This window comes from Hyperoodon ampullatus (assembly GCF_949752795.1).
Source record: "Hyperoodon ampullatus genome assembly, chromosome: 5".
NCBI lineage: Eukaryota > Metazoa > Chordata > Mammalia > Artiodactyla > Ziphiidae > Hyperoodon > Hyperoodon ampullatus.
The window spans coordinates 128,733,912-128,754,306 of NC_136918.1; positions in this window are offsets into that span (position 1 = coordinate 128,733,912).

The following is a 20,395-nucleotide window of genomic DNA, read 5'->3' on the forward strand; positions in this document are numbered from 1 at the left end:
GATAAACCCACACACCTATGGTCAACTAATCTATGACAAAGGAGGCAAGGATATGCAATGGAGAAAAGACAGTCTCTTCAATAATTGGTTCTGGGAAAACTGGACAGCTACATGCAAAAGAATGAAATTAGAGCACTCCCTAACACCATACACAAAATAAACTCAAAATGGATTAAAGACCTAAATGTAAGGTCAGACACTATAAAACTCTTAGAGGAAAAAACTCTTTGACATAAAACACATCAAGATATTTTTTGACCCACCTCCTAGAGTAATGGAAATAAAAACAAAAATAAACAAATGGGTCCTAATGAAACTTAAAAGCTTTTGAACAGCAAAGGAAACTATAAATAATAGTAAAAGAAAACCCTCAGAATTGGGAAAATATTTGCAAATGAAGCAACAGACAAAGGATTAATCTCCAAAATATATAAACAGCTCATGAAGCACAATATTAAAAAAAAACCAAACAACCCAAACCAATAATGGGCAGAAGACCTAAATAGACATTTCTCCAAATAAGACATAGTAATGGTCAAGAAATACATGAAAAGCTGCTCAACATCACTAATTATTAGAGAAATGCAAATCAAAACTGCAATGAGATATCACCTCACACTGGTTAGAATGGGCATTGTCAGAAAATCTACAAACAGCAAGTGCTGTAGAGGGTGTGTAGAAAAGCGAACCCTCCTGCACTGCTGGTAGGAATGTAAATTGATACAGGTATATGGAGAACAGTATGGAGCTTCCTTAAAAAAATAAAAATTGAACTACTATATTACCCAGCAACCCCACTACTGTGCATATACCCAGAGAAAACCATAATTCAAAAAGACACGTGCACCCCAATGATCATTGCAGCACTATTTACAATAGTCTGGTCATGGAAGCAACCTAAATGTCCATCGACAGACAAAAGGATAAAGAAGATATGGCACATATATACAATGGAATATTACTTAGCCATAAAAAGAAACAAAATTTGGTCATTTGCAGAGACGTGGATGGACCTAAAGACTGTCATACAGAGTGAAGTAAGTCAGAAAGAGAAAAATATTGCATATTAACGCATATATGTGAAATGTAGAAAAATGGTACAGATGAATTTGTTTGCAAGGCAGAAATAGAGACATAGATGTAGAGAACAAACATATAGACACCAATGGGGGAAAGTTGGGGTGGTGGTGGTGGTGGTGGGATGAATTGGGAGATTGGGATTGACATATGTACACCAATATATATAAAATAGATAACTAATAAAACCTGCTTTATAAATAATAAATAAATTAGAGAAAAAGAAGAGACATAAATTTTAATATGTTAAACATTCAAAAAATACAAGAAAAAAAGTATAACAGAGTTCCTGTCCTTATGAAATTTTCAACTTAATGTCGTCTACATATAAATATAACTAACAGCAAAGTCTTATTGGAAGTTAAGATTGGAATGTTAAGATTAATTACAATACCTGCCTAGCATTCTATTCTATTTTTGGAATCTTTTTCAAGCTTCATCCAAGTGCATCATGTATCCCATAGTACAAAATTGATCTGTTTTAGTTGTTCTTCCTACAAGTGTTCCCTAGATTTTTCCTCTTCATTTTTAGGTAATATAAGCAAATAGTATCCAAGGAGTTAAAAGAGAGATCATTGGATCCAGGACCGACTCCATAGATGCACTATCTGTGCTGTCACACATGACCCCAGCCTCAGCAAAGCTCTACTCTGCTGTCGCCATCTTGAAACTCTTAATGTTTTTCTTGAGCTTGTGTTTCATAAGTGAACTTTTGGCAATGGAGCACACATATTTTTTCTTCTTTATTAAATTTTCCACTGACCTTTAAAAATTATATAACCCATCCTAATTGGACCAACTGCACACATGCCTATGGTCATTGATCTTTAGGAGCCATAATTTCCTCCATTTCTTTATCATCATCAGACCAGGCAACCAGTTTAAGTAGCAGTTGGCCATCAACAGCTTCAAAAGTTTTGAGGTATGAGATAAGCTTCCAAGGTGGGTGCCAGGATAGTAAGCTACAAGGAAAATATTTTCTTTTTTGTAAACTGTGGTAAACGTGTCTTAAAATTGTAAAACTTTTTCTAAAATTGTGTTGCTAAATACTTATGTTTTTAAAACCAAAGTTGCCAACTAAGGGTCAGTGGGTCAAATTCAGCCTACAATTATGTTTGAGCAGCAAACATAATTTGTTTGACCAGCATAGAGATTTACTAAATGTGAATGTGAGTGCTTTTATTATAACTGGGGCCCAGATTCCAGGCAGCCAATGGCTTAACCATTTAATTGTCTTTGCAAGCCAGTTACACAGATTGATTTACTCTTTCTGGTCTTTGAGAGCCTTAATGGTGGTTCTCAAACTTTAGCATACATCTAAATCACTTATAGGCCTTGTTAAAGCAGATTGCTAACCCCACCCCCAGAGTTTCTGAAACAGTAGGTCCTGGTAGGACCTACTGGGGTAGGACCTAGTAATTTCCAGCATATTCCCAGGCGATGCTGGAGCCTCTAATCCAGAAAGCACAGTTTGAGTACCACTGGTGTAAAATAGTAACTGCCATTCCTGCTATTTGCTCTTAACTATAATAAATTTCACTTACTCATTTATGATTGAGATTATGTAAATAAAGCATATATACTTTAATTATTCAAGCTAATTGCATAAAAACATAGCTGTGACAGCATACATTAGCTGAAGCAATTAGTGAGTTTGCCAATTTTTTCTCTCCTAAAGGGAAAACTACCTTGCTGTTCACTAGTCATATCACTATCCCATTTCAGCGTTCTCCATATTTTTACCAACATGCCTTGCTGTTTCCCCAAATAGTTAAACAGCTTTAAAGCAATCCAATTTAAAATGTTGTAGAATTTTGTCACCCTCTGTAAATATCAAAAGCAATGAGGTAATGGAATAAGATGGTTGGGACTGATGATGATCGATTCACAGTGGACAGGCTCTTATTCGACTGTCTAGGAGCTGTAAGGGTCCCGAGACAACAATGCCAAGATTGTCCTAGCTCTTTTAGAAACTGGCAATATCCTTCAGATACATGCAGCTCTAAGCTGGAAGCCCTGTGCCTCTAAACATTCTAATGGAATATAGAGTTCATACTGGAGTCATTTTCCTCCTCAGTCCCCTGTTTGGGACTTAGAGGGTCAAGTCACTCAAACAAGGTTGCTCCGTGATCACAATCAGCCATCAGCTTCAAACACACACCTTTTAGAGGGTATGTGATATAGCAGTGTGGTGACTAAACTGGTTTTTCTAAAGCTAGTACGTTCCAAAATCCCTCTTTATGTCTGCTTTTCATTTGTTTAATAACTTTGCTTGGGTAATGGAATGGGTGATGACTGAAAAAATACTAGCATCTAAGTTTTACCTTTATGTTTCCATTTTTTTCTTTATGTTTGTGTGGTGTAAAGGGGAACTATTAGCATGCTTCTTTTTGAAGCAACAGTGCATTTTTCTCTAAGACTTGTTTTTAATGGGTTTATTAATTTGACTTATTCTTTTAATCATCATCAGGCATAACTACAGTTCATTTAGTTTTATATTCAGATCATCCATCTTCCATAATAAAGGGAGATTTTGAGAATGTGAATAAATTACATCCACAGTCCTGTAATTATGTGCATGTCCCTTTAACCCTCTAGCTTACAAATCACTTGAGCTGGGGACTGTGTCTCATTCATCTTTGTCCCATGCAGCAATAAACAAAAAGTTGCTATGTATTATGGGTAGATATTCAATACAAGTTGATTAAATAGAAATGACTTTCCCAATCCCCCACTCCACTCCCCCCCACAAACACATGACTTTTTGCTTTAGTTTCTCATTTATGAAGAAGGGATAATAGTTTCTATCTCACAAGTTTCTCAAAAGGACTGAATAAAATACTGTATGTAAGCACTTAGCTGCATGCCATATAATAAATTAGCATTTGATTCATGTTTGTTTAAAATTATTAATAGCTACTTTTACAGCCTTCCTGATTATTATCAGTATTAATGGTTTCAAGCTCTCCTATGGTAAATGCTTTAAAGAAAGGGTCATTTTACCGATCAAATTGGACTGAATTATCTTCCATCTTTCTTCTGCTCAATGTTTTGTTAATTCTTCATATTCCTGTAACTCAGATTGACTTTAAATTCTGACATCAACAAAACAGTTTAATCTACAGCACAGCCTCAAGGCTGGGGGATATAAAATTACAATAGAGCAAAAGGATAGTTGAAAAGAGAACATTCCCTCTTCTTGAAAGAAAATTTCTTCTCTGAGGTGAAGGGAGATGCATGTACCTGGCGGTGTCTGGACTAAGCCTGTACTGTAGTCTGAAAAAGGGTCATTTTTTGTCCAAAGTCATATTTCATTCACTTAGTAATTTGTGCTCACCTACTGCACATCATATTAATATGTGATACTTCATTAAATTTCCTTTTTCTCCGAGGGTTTAGTCAAAAGATAATGCTGGAACAGGAATCAGAAGACCTAGACTATTTTCTGCTCTCTCCCTTTTTAATGAACAAATCATTTAGATTTTTCTGGATACGCATCACCTCACCTGCAAAGTAATCTCTATCACAGACATAATGTTGGCCACAGAGACTGGTACACTTTCTTCCTAAGGGTGCCCAAAAGGCTGCCCAGGTTGTGCACTGTACAAGTCAGGGGTGCAATTCATGGAGAGCTACAACACGGCTATTTCTTCCACCCCTTTTCATCCAGGAAGAACTGAGTTAAACAAACAGATGTGGGAGCCTTTGGTAGTCATGCTGTCCTTTCCCTGACATGAAGAAGGATGGCCTATTGCATCAATTATTTGTGCACAGTACCAAAAACAACCAAGAGAACAAGGAGGACATTAAACATATTTAATCGATTTACTTCTGTTCTCACCACTTAATCTTTAAATGGGCTAGCGTTGGGGGATTCCTTAGAATCGAGGACTTACATACAGCCATAAAGACTGTTTAGGACAAGATTCTAAAACTAAAAATATTATTAAAAATCTCATTCATTTAAACACAGTAACTTTTTTTTTTTTTTTTTTTGCAGAAGGAGTGCAATCAGTCACCTTTACATGCAAATACATCAGGCAGATCCAAGAAAGCCATCTCTATGTGTTAGCTACTTCACATATAGAGAATGTGGGGCTGTCCAAACACACACAGCTGTTAGCAATAAGGGGCTGTCTATGGAATTCAGGACTAAGGCCAGATTTGCCTTTGTAGAACATCTTTTATTTTTTAAGCACACAATTCCATATTTCACTTCTCGACTTGATTTCATGGAACTCAGACATTGCTACAGAAAAAAAGCATCATAAACTCTTGCTATTCATTGGAATGGTGCCAATGTAAAATTAATGGACTTTTTTGTAATTATGGAATCGTCTCAATTGATTAATTATTGGGTGCTCTGGGATTTCATACAAAAAGACCCATATGGCTATAGAATCCTAAAATTAGTGAAAGCCTTAGACATCATTTCATCTGTATTTGACCCAGGGTAAGCCTACTCCCAGCTTCTCTTGCCCTGCTTCTGGCCCCTGCCACGGCCAAGGCATCAGTTATCACCATCCATCTTCTAATTCTGTGCCTGACTCTGCCTCCCCAGGAGTGAAGCTGGTCTTCAATATGGTCTACACTGTTCCTGATGATGTGGGAGCTGCACTGATGCTGGGACCCCAGTCTGACCCCACTGTGCCACATTGGCTGTGCTTTTTCTATTCATTTCTAAGCTCAGAAGAATCCATGGACTGTGAGATCTGACATCTCTAATGGCAGCTCTGAGGGACTGGGGTTGAGAAACTAAAAGTATGAGTGATATTAGCACCCTTTGGTATAAACTTTCACTAGTGAGAGACAAAAAAACTGGAAGGATCCAGCCAATGTGTTCCCCCCCCTTCTTTTTTTTTTTACCAAGTAGAGTATTCTGAAAACTGAAGTTATTATCTCTGTCTAAACCACAGACTGTTTCTCTTTTAAAAGTGTGGCCAGTTAAACAACTTATCCTCTTTTATATATTTCCTTCCTTTTTTGCCTTGTCTTTCTTCATCCCTTACTCTTGTGGCTCTGACATGGCACCTCCCACTCCTCATCCCCAACCCCAAAGCATTACTGTGTAATCTTCACATTAGGATCTGTTGTTTGTTTGTTTGTTTTTGTTTTGTTTTGTTTTGTTTTTGCAGTACGCGGACCTCTCACTGTTGTGGCCTCTCCCGTTGTGGAGCACAGACTCTGGACACTTAGGCTCAGCAGCCATGGCTCACAGACCCAGCCACTCCACGGCATGTGGGATCTTCCTGGACCGGGGCACGAACTTGCGTCCCCTGCATAGGCAGGCGGACTCTCAACCACTGCGCCACCAGGGAAGCCCTAGGTTCTGTTTTTGGAAGCTGGGTTAAGCCATGTTTTAAACTCCTTGTCCACGGGAGACGAAATGGAAACTCAGAGCAATTAAATTACTTTTCCATGGTCAAGGAGTGTAAAGCTCATTTTTTAAAAGTTCATTTCCTTCGCTCTCCTTATCAAATATTGATGATGGTAAAACTAATCTGTTATCTACCTCCAACTTAAGCAATCCTCCAGCCCCACTGCCTTCCTACCCCTTACGACTCATGCTGGTCATTCTCCCTGTTACATAAAACACATACTTTTAGATTTTGCTGCTATTTGCATATTTTCATCTCATAATTTCAAATGCAGTATGTTTTATCTCCTTGTGAACTAGTCAGTTCCCTTAGAGCAAGAGGCTCATTTGAATTTTATTATTCCCTAGAATTCTGCATACAGCAAAGACTTTCTGTGAGGTTTTATGAAGAGCTCTATTACAGCTAAAGAAGAATGCTTCTTCTTCCTCTCAGGGACTTTTACAATCACAGCCAGACTCCTAAGAAACCTTCCACCACAACCTGTTAAAAACACCACTGGCAAATTCTTCTTGTAGTCCTGTATGCCCTGATTGCCCTCCTTAGGGACTACATTAACTCCCTACCCCATTATTCCCTCTACTCCATGTTTGTCACAACCAGAGCAATAACTACTACCACAATTTAATTAATTAGTATCCCAAATCAAAGCTTCTGTGTCAGATGTGGTATCATTATTAAAGTAGATTAACACAGCTTCTGTTGTGGCTATTGATACAGTAAATGCATTCTTTTTCAAAGTCATTGGAAAGTGGGATTAGAAACAATTCACAAGTAATAATTAATGGAGTTTATCCATTGTCTTGCTCTAGTGCTATGTTAAGTCTCCTACTCTTGGTCACAATATAAAGTCCAAAGAACCTTGGTCCATCTGGATATTCTGTAGAACCCTCATTAGTCCACAGTGTTGATGATGTCTTGTTGATTGGAACTGAGAGCAAGTGATACCAATTCTGGAGGCTTTGGTAGGAAATATGTACTCTGGAGTGTGGAAAATGAACTCTAAAACATTCAGGAGCCTACTACATTGGTGTTATTTTAAAGACTCCAGTTGTCTGGGGAAACATGTGATACCCCTTCCAAAGTCAAGGACAAGTTATTGAACTTTGCATCTCCTTCCACTAAAACTGAAGCACTTGCCAAGTGACTTTGTGACCAGAAATACCCAACAGGAGCTAGATACTTTGAGTCCTCAAGTCATGAGTTTGGGTGGCATAGAGAGCTGATGATTATTGGTGATTATTTGTTGGTAATTTAAAAAAATAACACAGAGAAATAAAAATGAGAATTTTTGCATCTTTTCCTCTTCATATCTTGGAAAAGAACAAGACTTCTTATACTTATTTGATATTTGAAACTCTAGTGAGAAATATGAAGCAACTAGATCTTTTATTTTTTAAAGTATGGTGTTCTAAAATAACTGGACATCCCTCCTATGCTGTTGGTGAGAATGTACATTGGTGTAGTCACTATGGAGAACAGTATGGATGTTCCTTAAAAACCTAAAAATAGAGTTACCATATGATCCAGAAATCACACTCCTGAGTATATATTTGGAAAAGATGAAAACTCTAATTCAAAAAGATACATGCATCCCAATGTTCATAGCAGCACTATTTACAATAGCCAAGACAAGAAAACAATCTAAATGTCCACTGACAGATGAGTGGATAAAGAAGATGTGGTTTATATACAAAATGGAATATTACTCAGCCATAAAAAATGAAATAATGCCATTTGCAAAAACATAGATGGACCTAGAAATTATCATATTAAGTAAGCCAGAGAGAGAAAGAAAAATATCATATTATATCACTTATCTATGGAATCTAAAAAATGATACTTATTTACAAAACAGAAATAGACTCAGAGACATAGAAACAAATTTATAGTTACAAAGGGAAAGCTGGGGGAGGGGAGGATTAGGAGTTTGGGATTAACAGATACACACTACTACTATATATAAAATAGAATGGAATAAAATAAAATAAAATAAAATGACATTATTGGAAACCACCCATTATACAAACTATTACACTCTATTTTTATTCTGTAATACTTGTCTGTAAGGCAAAAATGATAACTTCAAAATGGTCTTCAACTTATTTTCAGTTATTTCATACAAGGAAATCTAGACTAAGTGATGTAAGCATTTGTCAATCCAAGGAAGATGACAAATAATATGAACCCCCTCTGAAAACAGTTTGGATTCAGATAGGATATTTTGAATGAGTTTGTTCTCCCTTCCCAATAGGGAAGATCCAGTAAGTAAGAATAATGATTCATATGAAAAAAAGTGATTCATTATGATAGTTTTCCCCAAGGCATAATATTGAAAACTATCTTTGGTCCCTAAATATGGGTTTTGAAGTTATTGGAGGGGGCTGGGGTTCTCTAGGAGGAACGTTGACTTGCATGAACAAGTGACACACATCACATCTGTCTGATATTCTGCAAAACTAATGTTTACATGATCTATGAGGTGTATGCCTGTACATTCTTAACAAGCAGTCAATTTCTTTCATTTAATACTTCGGGATTGAATACTGGAGGTTTTTGCATATATAACCTTACTTCAGGTTGTTTGAGAGGCACCTCAGGGCTCCTAAGGAGGACAAACAATTGAATGAATGTGCCATGAAAACTGAGGACTATAGAGTAACAAATGTGAAACTGCAAGTTGTGTTGGTAATTAAATTGTATTGTGTGATGATCACAAATGAATTTCTTGTTAATATTCAGTCCACTGAGCTCTGTTTAATTTATTCTGTTTAAAATGGAGAAAAGCAAATGAAAGTAGTAAATAGACCATCAAAAACTAAAAATGCCTCTGTTATCTATTTAATTTGTTAATCAGATTACATAGTTAATTTAAATGTTTTAAAAAGAAACAATTGAAATTGTGCACTGTTCTTCAATAAAACAGCCCATTTATTTATTTACGTACTTACTTTTAAAGAAACTGCTTTGGATTTAATTGACTCTACCACTGAGATAGAAAACAACCAAAACTCGAAGAGTACATAACACTAATCAGTCAGAATACTTTCTGGAACAGGATAATTCCCATTCCTTCACAGCTAATTATACATGATTCAATATATCTATTTTTTTTTTTTTTTTTTTTTTTTTCGGTATGCGGGCCTCCCACTGTTGTGGCCTCTCCCGTTGCGGAGCACAGGCTCCGGACGCGCAGGCTCAGCGGCCATGGCTCACGGGCCCAGCCGCTCCGCGGCATATGGGATCCTCCCAGACCGGGGCACGAACCCGTATCCCCTGCATCGGCAGGCGGACTCTCAACCACTGCGCCACCAGGGAGGCCCAATATATCTATTTTAAATGATGCTTCCTGATAAAAATATTTATTATATCATGTGTAATTATGTATTTCACAATATAGTCAAATTATTTTATAGTCTGTATCAGGAATTGGCAAACTGTGTCTCATGAACTGGTCAATTATCTTTTGTAAATAAAGTTTTATTGGAACATTGCCACTTTCATTTGTTTACATACTTCTGATGGCTACTTTACTTTCATGCTACAACAGCATAGTTGATTAATTGCAACCAATACCTTATGACCCACAAAGCCTAAAATATTTACCATCTGTCCCTTTACAGAAAAAGCTTGCAGACCCCTATTCTAGTACATAAAATAAAGTAATATATGGTATGTTTTATTACTTACATTGTATACATAGCTGCATCATATTTTAAATTAGTAAGTAGCAGCTGCTTTAGAAATCTCACTCAATCCTCATAATAGATACAGAAACATTTCCTGTTTCCACTTAAAGTATCTGTAGAAAGTAGGAAAGAAAGAGTATGTTTTTCTTTCTTTCTTTCTTTCTGTTCTTTCTTTCTTTTTTCTTTCTTTCTTTCTTTCTTTTTTCTTTCTTTCTTTCTTTCTTTCTTTCTTTCTATTTCTTCTCTTTCTCTCTTTCTCTCTCTCTGTCTCTTTTTGGTCAGTACCTCTTTAGCAATTCTGGAGAAGATTCTAATAATAGTCAGGATCTCCCAGTTCCTGCTGCTGAGTTGAGATCTGCTCCACCAGTTCCTGAGAAGTGTCCAGAAGGATTTCAAAGGAAGCTCTATCTGGTGATGCAGAATCTCATGCTGTGACCTTGAAACTACTCTCAGGATAAAGTTCAAAAGATATTAACACAAATGGTTTCCATACTTTAAAATGAAGTGAAAACTTGACCCATTAAAATAATTTACCTAAATTATTTGAAATAAATATATTTGTATTTATTAATGCTATAATATAAATAGATAAGTTAAATTATATAATGTATAATTTATGTAATTATGAATTATAAAAATAGTTATTTTTATTTTAATGAACAAAGAAGGCATTTCTCCTAGAAAATGATCGTTTAGGACTTTTAGGCTGTGACAACATGTTAGAAACACAACCCAAAGAAACTGTGTCTATGAGTGTGTATGTGTGTTTTTCTTTTTTCTTTTTTCTTTCCTTCTCTTTGGCTCTAAGCATAAACTAGAACCTCTGAATGGGGATAAAACTTTTAAAAAGTCAATTGGCTAGTGTAAGTTGTGGTGGTTGGAAAACGATCTTGACATAGAGGGCTGCTTGGGAAGGAAGAGGATCACGTGGGGGGCCATTTTAAGAGGTGGTAAAATGGTTTCAGAGTTAATTCCAGGAACAGTCAGGACTGGGTAAGTCAACCAGTTTTGTGGTGGGTCATTATTGACAGGAATTCAGTCAGTATGCATGAGGTCAGGATTCTGGGAGGTCTGTCAATGCAGGAAAAAGAACCCAGCAAGTAGGTTTGAATAGGCAGGATCTCGGGCCCTGGGTGGTAGATGGAAAGAAGAGCAAAATTATATACTTAGGCATTGGTTTTCCCATCACATGGATCGGACCTCAGTACAGGAATCCAGTCTACAGAGGAAACGGGGTACTACTGAGTGGAGTGACAACCTTTTGGATTCCAGAAGGAACATCAAGACGTTTGCTCTGAACTATCAGGAAGTTAACAAATTATGGTAAATTGAGGACTGACCCCAGGAAAAGATACTTTGAGCCCGAAGGACAGATATATTTGAGGGAAACTGTGCCTGTTTCTAGGTCCTAGAACTATTTGAACTTCCCTGCCTCTTGGAGGGTATGATGAGATGCTTCTCCCAGGATAGCACTTACAGTTGTGGCTGGTCTAAGCTTTGGAGTTGACCAGAGGACAGAAAACAAGGCAGGGTCTGATATATTCACTGGAGTTTCCTTTGGAGCCATCAAAACCATCCGAATTAAACAACTTAAGCCATTCAACCTGGGAATGGAAGAGGAGTGGGGAGAGTTTGCTGACAAATTTTAAAATATACTTATTGAACCAAGATGTAGTAGCCAAAAGGTCCTATCATGAGATTTTCTTTTGGGGGTGTGGGGGAGAGGATCATTCTCAGATCAGAGTCAGGTATCGTGCAACTCACATAATGACTTTGATTTGGCTATCTGATTCATATCGCCTGTGTTTTAGCTGTCAATTCCCGATTACTTCATCTATTTCATACAAGATGCTGATTTCAGAGTTTTTCACACTAGCATAGTGACCCTTGCTTTTGCCCAGGAATTGACAGTTCTTGACCTGTGGTGTACTCTGCCTCCAATGACTCTGGTTTAGTGACTCAGCAGGAGAGGCTCAAATCTCTTCCACATGCCAAATTGATGATCTTGCTATTTTCCACACTAGTTCATTCTAGTGAGTGAACTTTTCCAAAATCTATCTAGCTGCATTGTTGCCTGATAGCACAGCTGGATTGTTGCCTGATAGCCTGTCAATGACACTTTACACAGGGGACTCTCTCAGAGTAAATTTTTCAAGAATATTTGTCTATTGAATTATGACAATCAAAGGCTTTTAGTAATTATTAGATTAACTTGTATCATTATGGGAAATCACCAGAGAATTTCATGAACCCTAGCTTTCAAATCTCAAGTTTAAATGAGTGTGTGTACACTTATATACACAAGCTTCTGAGAATTTACAGGTCTACCACTGGTTCTCTAATATTTAAAATAGGTATCTAGAGGATGGAAACTCAATTATGAATACTTAAAATGAGAAATCAGCAGGGGTGATATTAGTATTGAGCCCATACTTCAAATTCAATAGAAAGCTGTTTAGCATCTTAGATTTATATCACTTTTCACAGTCTTAATTGAGAGAGACATACTTTTTTTTTTAATGCTAGGGAAACATAAGGTTGTTTTATTTTAGGTTTATGTCTAGTTTGTCAAACCATAAGCTAAATAATTCTACTTATTTCAATTATGCAGAAAATCATATTGTTTTTGAGAATAAAGAATGACATGTGAAGAACCACAGGGAAATTAGAGATAATGTGGAATATAATTTAGTGGCAAATCAATTGGCCATTACTGGTGAAAATTTTAAAAGTTGATAGGTTACAAAGATACATAAGAAAGGAAGTCAGGGATTTCTCTGGTGGTCCAGCAGTTAAGACTCTGTGCTCCCAATGCAGCGGGCCAGGTGTTAGATCCCTGGTCAGGGAACTAGATCCCACATGCCACAAATAAGAGCCTGCATGCCGCAACAAAAATAAAAAAATGATCCCGCACGAGGCAACGAAGATCCCACTTGCAACAACTAAGACCCTATGCAGCCAAATTAATTAAATAATTAACTAATATTAAAAAAAAAGGAAAGTCAGATTACATGGTTCTTCCCAGCATTATAGACATTGAAAGATATTTTTCAAAGCCCATATAAAGAAACAAGTCATTGAAATTGAGAAAAGAGAGATAAAACTAAAGTGGAGAGAATAAATTTTGGGCTTGACCATAGTAAGAGTCTGCATCTAAACTCTTCAGCAGCATAAACTAAATTTGACCTAAAAATCCAGATTTTTTAGGTTTTTGGTAATTCTAATTTACCAATTATTGTGTAAGGACACATTCAATACACAATGAATTAATGACTAATTTATAGACCTTAGCTGTGTTTTGCAATGTATGCTTTGCAGCCAACTGGTTGTTCCTGGGATGATTTCAGATGGTAAATTAATGAACATTAAAAATAATTTATATTTAGATATTAAATATGAATTTGGAAATGTAACAGGCACATAATAACCACGATTTAGGTAGTTGCCCAAAGTTTTTGTTGTTGTTGTTTCTGGTAAATTTTATCAGTTAAAAATGTGAGAATTTTAAAATGAAATATTAAATATATAATAAAATGTGACATATAGATTTGGCCAAATGTGTGAAGGTAATGTGAAATTAACTGATGTTTTGGAAACCCTGAAATAGAATCCCAATGAGACTAGACCTTCCCAGGAACTGAAGTGCTCCCATTCACCACTGGGCTACTTTCCTCCTAGTTAAGGCTTTTATGAAGTCAAATTGGAGATCAGAAAGTTGATTGGTAAGCACAGACTCAACAGCAAAGGTATTTGTCTAGTTTTGATAACTCCATTGGCAAAGTCAAGAAAAATCTGGAATCCACTTTAGAACAATGTAGTCTTGTCATAGCCTATGATATTAGAGATACTGTAGTTATTATTTTTTACAATGTGCAAGAGTTTGCTCTATTACCAAGAGATAGTCTTTATGAATCATTTTGTAGGAGAGCCCAGAGAGGCTCCTAAAATATTAAAATTAACACCCCTGAAGAAAAGAGTGTGTGTCAACTTATAAGGTGGATAAAAGCCCTGGGAAGGCAGGCCTTCCTCTTGAAGGAAGCAGAAGCTGAAAAATGTCATCCCAGCAGGAAATACCAGACTCTAGTCAATGGAGAGGTGCTTTTGTTGAGTTTGAAACAAAGTTCCACTCAATTCCTGCCCTTCTTTCTTTTTTTCTTTTTTTTTTTTTTGCGGTACACGGGTCTCTCTCTATTGTGGACTCTCCCATTGTGGAGCACAGGCTCTGGATGCTCAGGCTCAGCGGCCATGGCTCACAGGCCCAGCCGCTCCATGGCATGTGGGATCTTCCTGGACCAGGGCACGAACCCGTGTTCCCTGCATCGGCAGATGGACTCTCAACCACTGTGCCACCAGGGAAGCCCTCTGCCCTTATTTCTTAACCCTCTGTTTCTAGTCTGTAAAGTAACTTACAGAATTGCTGAGAAGAGTAAGCAAAATGATGTCACATGCGAACATGCAATAATAATATTATGATTTTTTTTGCCGTGAGAAGCTGGTCGTGGCTTTTTCTTTCTTTCTTTCTTTCTTTCTTTCTTTCTTTCTTTCTTTCTTTCTTTCTTTCTTTCTTTTTTATTTTTGTAAGAATGATGATTGTGAAATTGAAGAAATCATATTATTTGGAGGGACATGAGGGAAGTATGGGCAGTCTTAAGTATAGACCTGAAATCACTCAGAAGGAAAACTTTCTTTCCACCCCAAAGCTCTGTCATTACTGGCTACTGGGGTAGCAGCAGCAGCTGTGGTAATAAAACAAGCCATGGAAGCAACAAGGTTGACCTGGCAGCATCAGTGGGGAGTTGACAGCAGCGTGAGTGAAAGAACAATTTGAACTTCCAGGGAGTATCTGGGGAAAGAAATGATAAGCAATGTTAAGTTCCAATGCAAGGAGGGTCTTGGGAACAGAGTGACATGGTGGTAAAATGATGGATTCTGAACTTAAATAAGTTCAGTACCAGTTATGTGCCTTTGGAAAAATTATTGAGCCTCCTAAAGTCTGTTCTTTCATCTGTAGTAGGGATGATTATTGAGCTAGGCACAGATACCTAGCTCAGAGCACTGCTGGGAGAATTTAATGAGAAATCTAGGTAAAGAGCCCAACACAGCAAAAGCACTCAGTAAATACTGGCTCTCAAGGAAAAACAAAACAACAATAACAGAAAAAAACAAAACAAAGGACTAATATCTCCCATGCTGTAGTGTTGAGAAACAAAAGAATGGATTTTTATAACTGAATACACTTATCCTGAGCCTTGACACCATGAACACAGTGAATCTATGATCACATATGATATGTGTGTGTGTGTGTTTCTTTTTTTATACTGCAGTGATACATTTCATACTACACCTTTTGATTTGGGCACTTATTAAGAAAACTAAAACAGCAGATATTTCTTGTCCCCGTTTAAGATAATTAAATTTTCTTTTTCAGAGTATCCTTTGTCAGAATGCCAGTGAATCCCATCTCTGGACATACTTTTGGAATAAAGATGAGCAGTTTTTCTTCTCAACATTTATTTATTTATTTATTTATTTATTTATTTAAGAAGATGTTGGGGGTAGGAGTTTATTAATTAATTCATTTATTTTTGCCATGTTGGGTCTTCGTTTCTGTGCGAGGGCTTTCTCTAGATGTGGGAAGTGGGGGCCACTCTTCATTGTGGTGCACGGGCCTCTCACTATCACAGCCTCTCTTGTTGTGGAGCACAGGCTCCAGACGCGCAGGCTCAGTAGTTGTGGCTCACGGGCCTAGTTGCTCTGTGGCATGTGAGATCCTCCCAGACCAGGGCTCGAACCCATGTCCCCTGCACTGGCAGGCAGATTCTCAACCACTGTGCCACCAGGGAAACCCCTCTTCTCAACATTTAAAATAAGGTGTCCTTTATTTCCTGGGAATTAGTGACAAGCTACTATCTTCGAAAATACCTGCCCTAGCCTATTGGAGAACACGCATCATAGAAATGGGAAAGCACCAAAGTAAGGAGAGCAAGTACCAGTAGCTTTAAAAAGTCATAGTCTGAAGTTATGTGCCCCTAGGGAGACCACCCTGGAAAAGTGCTGAGCAGACCAAAGTCTTAGAGCAGGATACCAAGGCTCCCTAAGGGTCTGATTGCAAAGATTAATGGAATGTACCTCCCTTCACAGGAAGGGAGGATATGCCTGTCTTCCTACCCTGGGGTTCTCAGAAGGCAAAGAAATAACATTGAAATGTTGACACATCAGTCTTGGATACACTAATATTGCTCTTTTTCTGTTTCTGTTTCTAGATCTTGAGTATTTAGTGATGGGTATCCCCAATGCAAAAATTAATCCTTAGACTATGAATGGGAAATTTGCCTTCAACAATGCAAAGCCATACAGAAAAAGGAGTATTAATTTTCCTACAAGAGGGCTGTTACCTAAATGTATCATTTCTTTTGTCCATGCAACACAGGAGATAGTTATGAAGATTGAATAACCATACATGGGCCCTTTTTGTTTGCATTTGTCAGATCTGCTGCCTCTGTGAACTCACTAGGCAGAAATACTCCTTTAAACATTGAGGGGATGAAGAAGGAGTGCTTTCTAGTTCTGATTATTATCTCATCGATTTCATGAGGGATTAAATAAAAGGTAATGTCAAGCTTAAATACCCCAAATATAACTCATCAGTATATCCAAAAAAGACATTTATAACTGAGAGAGAGAGAGAGGGAGGGAGGGTGGGAGAGAGAAAGAGAGAGAGAAAGAAAGAAGGAAAAATATCTATTTGAATCCTGAAAAGGGAGAGATCAATACTATCTGAAAAGGTGTGAATTGACTCCCTGAAGTTGACCTGGATGAGCGTGGAGTCTGGCTTCATATGGCCTCTGTTCAAGTCAGACTCTATTACTGCAGCCTTTGTCAAATTAGCATTTGGTACGTCAACTTTTTCACTGCTCAAAAAACAGTAATAATAGAACCTACCTCATTCCTTGGAGATATTAAATAAATTACTAAATAGAAAGCACTTAAAATACTACATGGCATTCAGTCAACTCTACATGAATGCTAATTCTCCTTATTGTGGAAAACTATGCATGTAAGTTAGGCATTTGTGCTCATGATTCCCTTGTATGTTCCACCATGAACTTGCTGCCTGACACTATAATTCTAATATTACAGCATGAACTATCATGTCCTTCCCATCTTATATACATTTGCAAAGATGCATATTAGTCTTTGCTCCCAGCCATAGAATCTGACTCTCATGGTTCAGGAAACTGAGATGTCATTTTGAGGAGATGGATCTTTTTGTTTTTATAAGTCTTCATGAATGAGGCATATAAGAACTAGTGACTTCTGAATCAAATTATGAAAGTTAATGTTTGGAGTAAAAATAACTAAAGATGTTTAAATATGGACATTTCTGAGGTAATCCTTTTAACTGTGCCCTTTACCTAAAGTAACAGAATGAAATGTTGAGACTCATTTAATTTTGATAGCCTGAATTTATGTACTGTTTTAAATATAGTTTAATCATAGCTTGGTAGGGACATCTGCGGTGTAATGGAAAGTTGATTGGATTTGGAATTAGAATAATGCTTTCCAAACTCTTGTTTGTAGGAAACAGGTCCTGTCAGATGTTTACAAGTGTTCTGTGAAGAAAGATTTCTTTGGCCAAATAAGTGGGAAAATGTTGAATTAGCAGATCTGAGTTCAGAATCCAGCTCTTCTATTTATATAAGATACATACTTTAGAAGTCACAAGTTTTCTGAACTCCACTTGTAAGAAACCAACAGTGCTATTTCACAAATTTTATTTTCTTGATGGAACAAATAAAATAATTTTACATGAAAAGGTTTAAGAAATACATTATTGATGTATGCTGATGAACTCAGCTTTAGAGTTTACAAGTGGGCCTGAAATTGGGACTTTTTAAAAAATGTGTTTGACATTCAAATTAAGACTAAGTAACTCCCATTGGAAATGGAAAAAAATCCTTTGCTTATTAGAAAAAATACTATCTGCAATTTCAGACTTAGATATGAATAAAGAAATTGATACTATTGATGATTTTTAAAATATTGGTTGCTGCATAGCTATGTTTCCTCTTTGATGCTTTTTTCTATATAATATTTCTTTAATATGTTCCATCATTGGGGAAAACAAAAAAGAAGTGCAGAAAGAATCAACAGCAGAATGGGAGTTGAAGAGGAAGCAGACAAAAGTTAAAACTTTACCCTGCTAAACCCATCAGTTAAAATTGATGCAATTATAAAAATAGTTTAGTGCATATATGTTTAGAAAACCTATGAAAAATAATATTTGGAAAACTTATGGTTCAAAAAGAAAAACGCAGACACTAACATGCATTAGAAAGAAAGAACAATTGGAAATGTTACACACTGTTGGTGGGAATGTAAAATATACAGTCAGGCACATGGAAAATGACTTGGGAGTATCTGCTAAAGTTGGACATAGATGTACCCGATGACCTATAATTCCAGAAATACCTGTTTGGCAAAATACATGCACTAGAATCTTAATAACAGCACTGTTTAAAATAACCCCAAAGCAGAAACTGTCCAAATGACCATCAACAGTAGAATGGACAAGTAAGCAGTGGGCATTCACACAATTGAATCTATGGAGTAAGAGAATGAGTTGCCTAGAGCTTACAGAGCAAGAGAATTAACAACCTAGAACTTAAGTAATAATACAAAAATGTGTTTCACAAACAAATTTGGGTGACAGAATCCAGACATGAAAAGTACATACTGAATGATTTTACTTTTGTCAAACAGGCAAAAATTACCTATGTTAGAAGTTAGGATAGTGATTACCTTGGAGAAGCAGTGACTGGAACAGGATTCAACAGGCCTGTCCAGGACTTGGACTGGTTCAATTTCTTGATCTGGTACTGGTTTCATGGATGTGGTTAGTTTGTAAAAATGTAGTGAGCTTTATACTTAGGAAGTGCATATTTTTCTGTGGTATATTTTACTTCAGTAAAAAGGTAAACAAGAACATGTACATTTAAAAAATTTTTTTATTAAAATAAAAAAAAATATATATAGCCCCCAAAGAGACCCAATCCAACGTCAATACTGAGAATTACCTCTAGGCATTATAGGAAATGCCCATTGACAGGTTTCTGCTTTATATAAGATGCTCATTTATTTTTTCTCTTTTTATACACAATATTAGTTTTAACCCACTAGAGAATAATGTTCTTTATCTGTTATTGGCTAATGAACCCTTCTATCTTTAAGTTGTTTCAAGGATACTTCAAATACCAACTAATAAGACCCTTAAGACCAGGTTGTATAAAACACCATTTTTAAGTCAGGTAGCTGTACTTGCTCTGTGACTTAGCCCAGCCTATCCTATCGCTGGTCACTACAAAACACAAAGAATGAACAAATACAACAATTATTACTCTATCAAATATAGTTAAGTCAAATCCAGAGAGTTTCACTATACAAATAACCATGAATCTTTGCAGTTTGTGCTAAGAGACTTTAGCAAGTAGAGAAGGCATTCTGAAAATTCATATTATGGTATTTTGCAGTGAAATCTCAAGAAGAACTTAGCAATCAATAAAATTATTCTGCAAAATGAAAATAATCAGTACCTGGGCATCAGTTATGTATTTGAATAAAATTATGAAGTTTATGAGCATTTTTCTAACATATATATGCTTCTGGCCTCCTTTTCTAAAATCTTGGGACTTTTCCACTATTACTTCTCTTTATTGTTTATTTTAATTTCTCACGCTCACTTAGATAATATAGACTTACAACATTAAAGTAGGTAAGATATGATAGTAGCACTGAGATCATTAACATGTATATGCCCAGAAATTTACAAGTAAGGATTTGAATAAATGAGCAAAGAGCTGACCAGGGTTCCAAAGATTCGTTTTCCAATTTTACCATCTTTCAGGAAAATGAGAGTGATTGCTTTTTCTTCAGTCGTGGCACACGCTGGCTGCTAAATTAAATTTAAATACATTAAAATGTTGTTAATTCTGAAAGTGTCTAAGGAAACTTTAAAATATTAAGAAATGAATAAATTACCACATGAAGAAAAATAAATTTATAACAGCATCTTTGTAACGTGCAAGATTAAACTGTTTATGTCTGATACTTTAGACTCTCCAATCAGTGATTTCTAAAGTTTAAGATCATGAAAAGACTTTTTTGAAATACAAAGTGCCATAAATTTTCCTTCAGTTCATGATGGTGCCGTGGCAAGTCTTTACATTTAGGGTTATTTTTTGAAATAAAAATTGA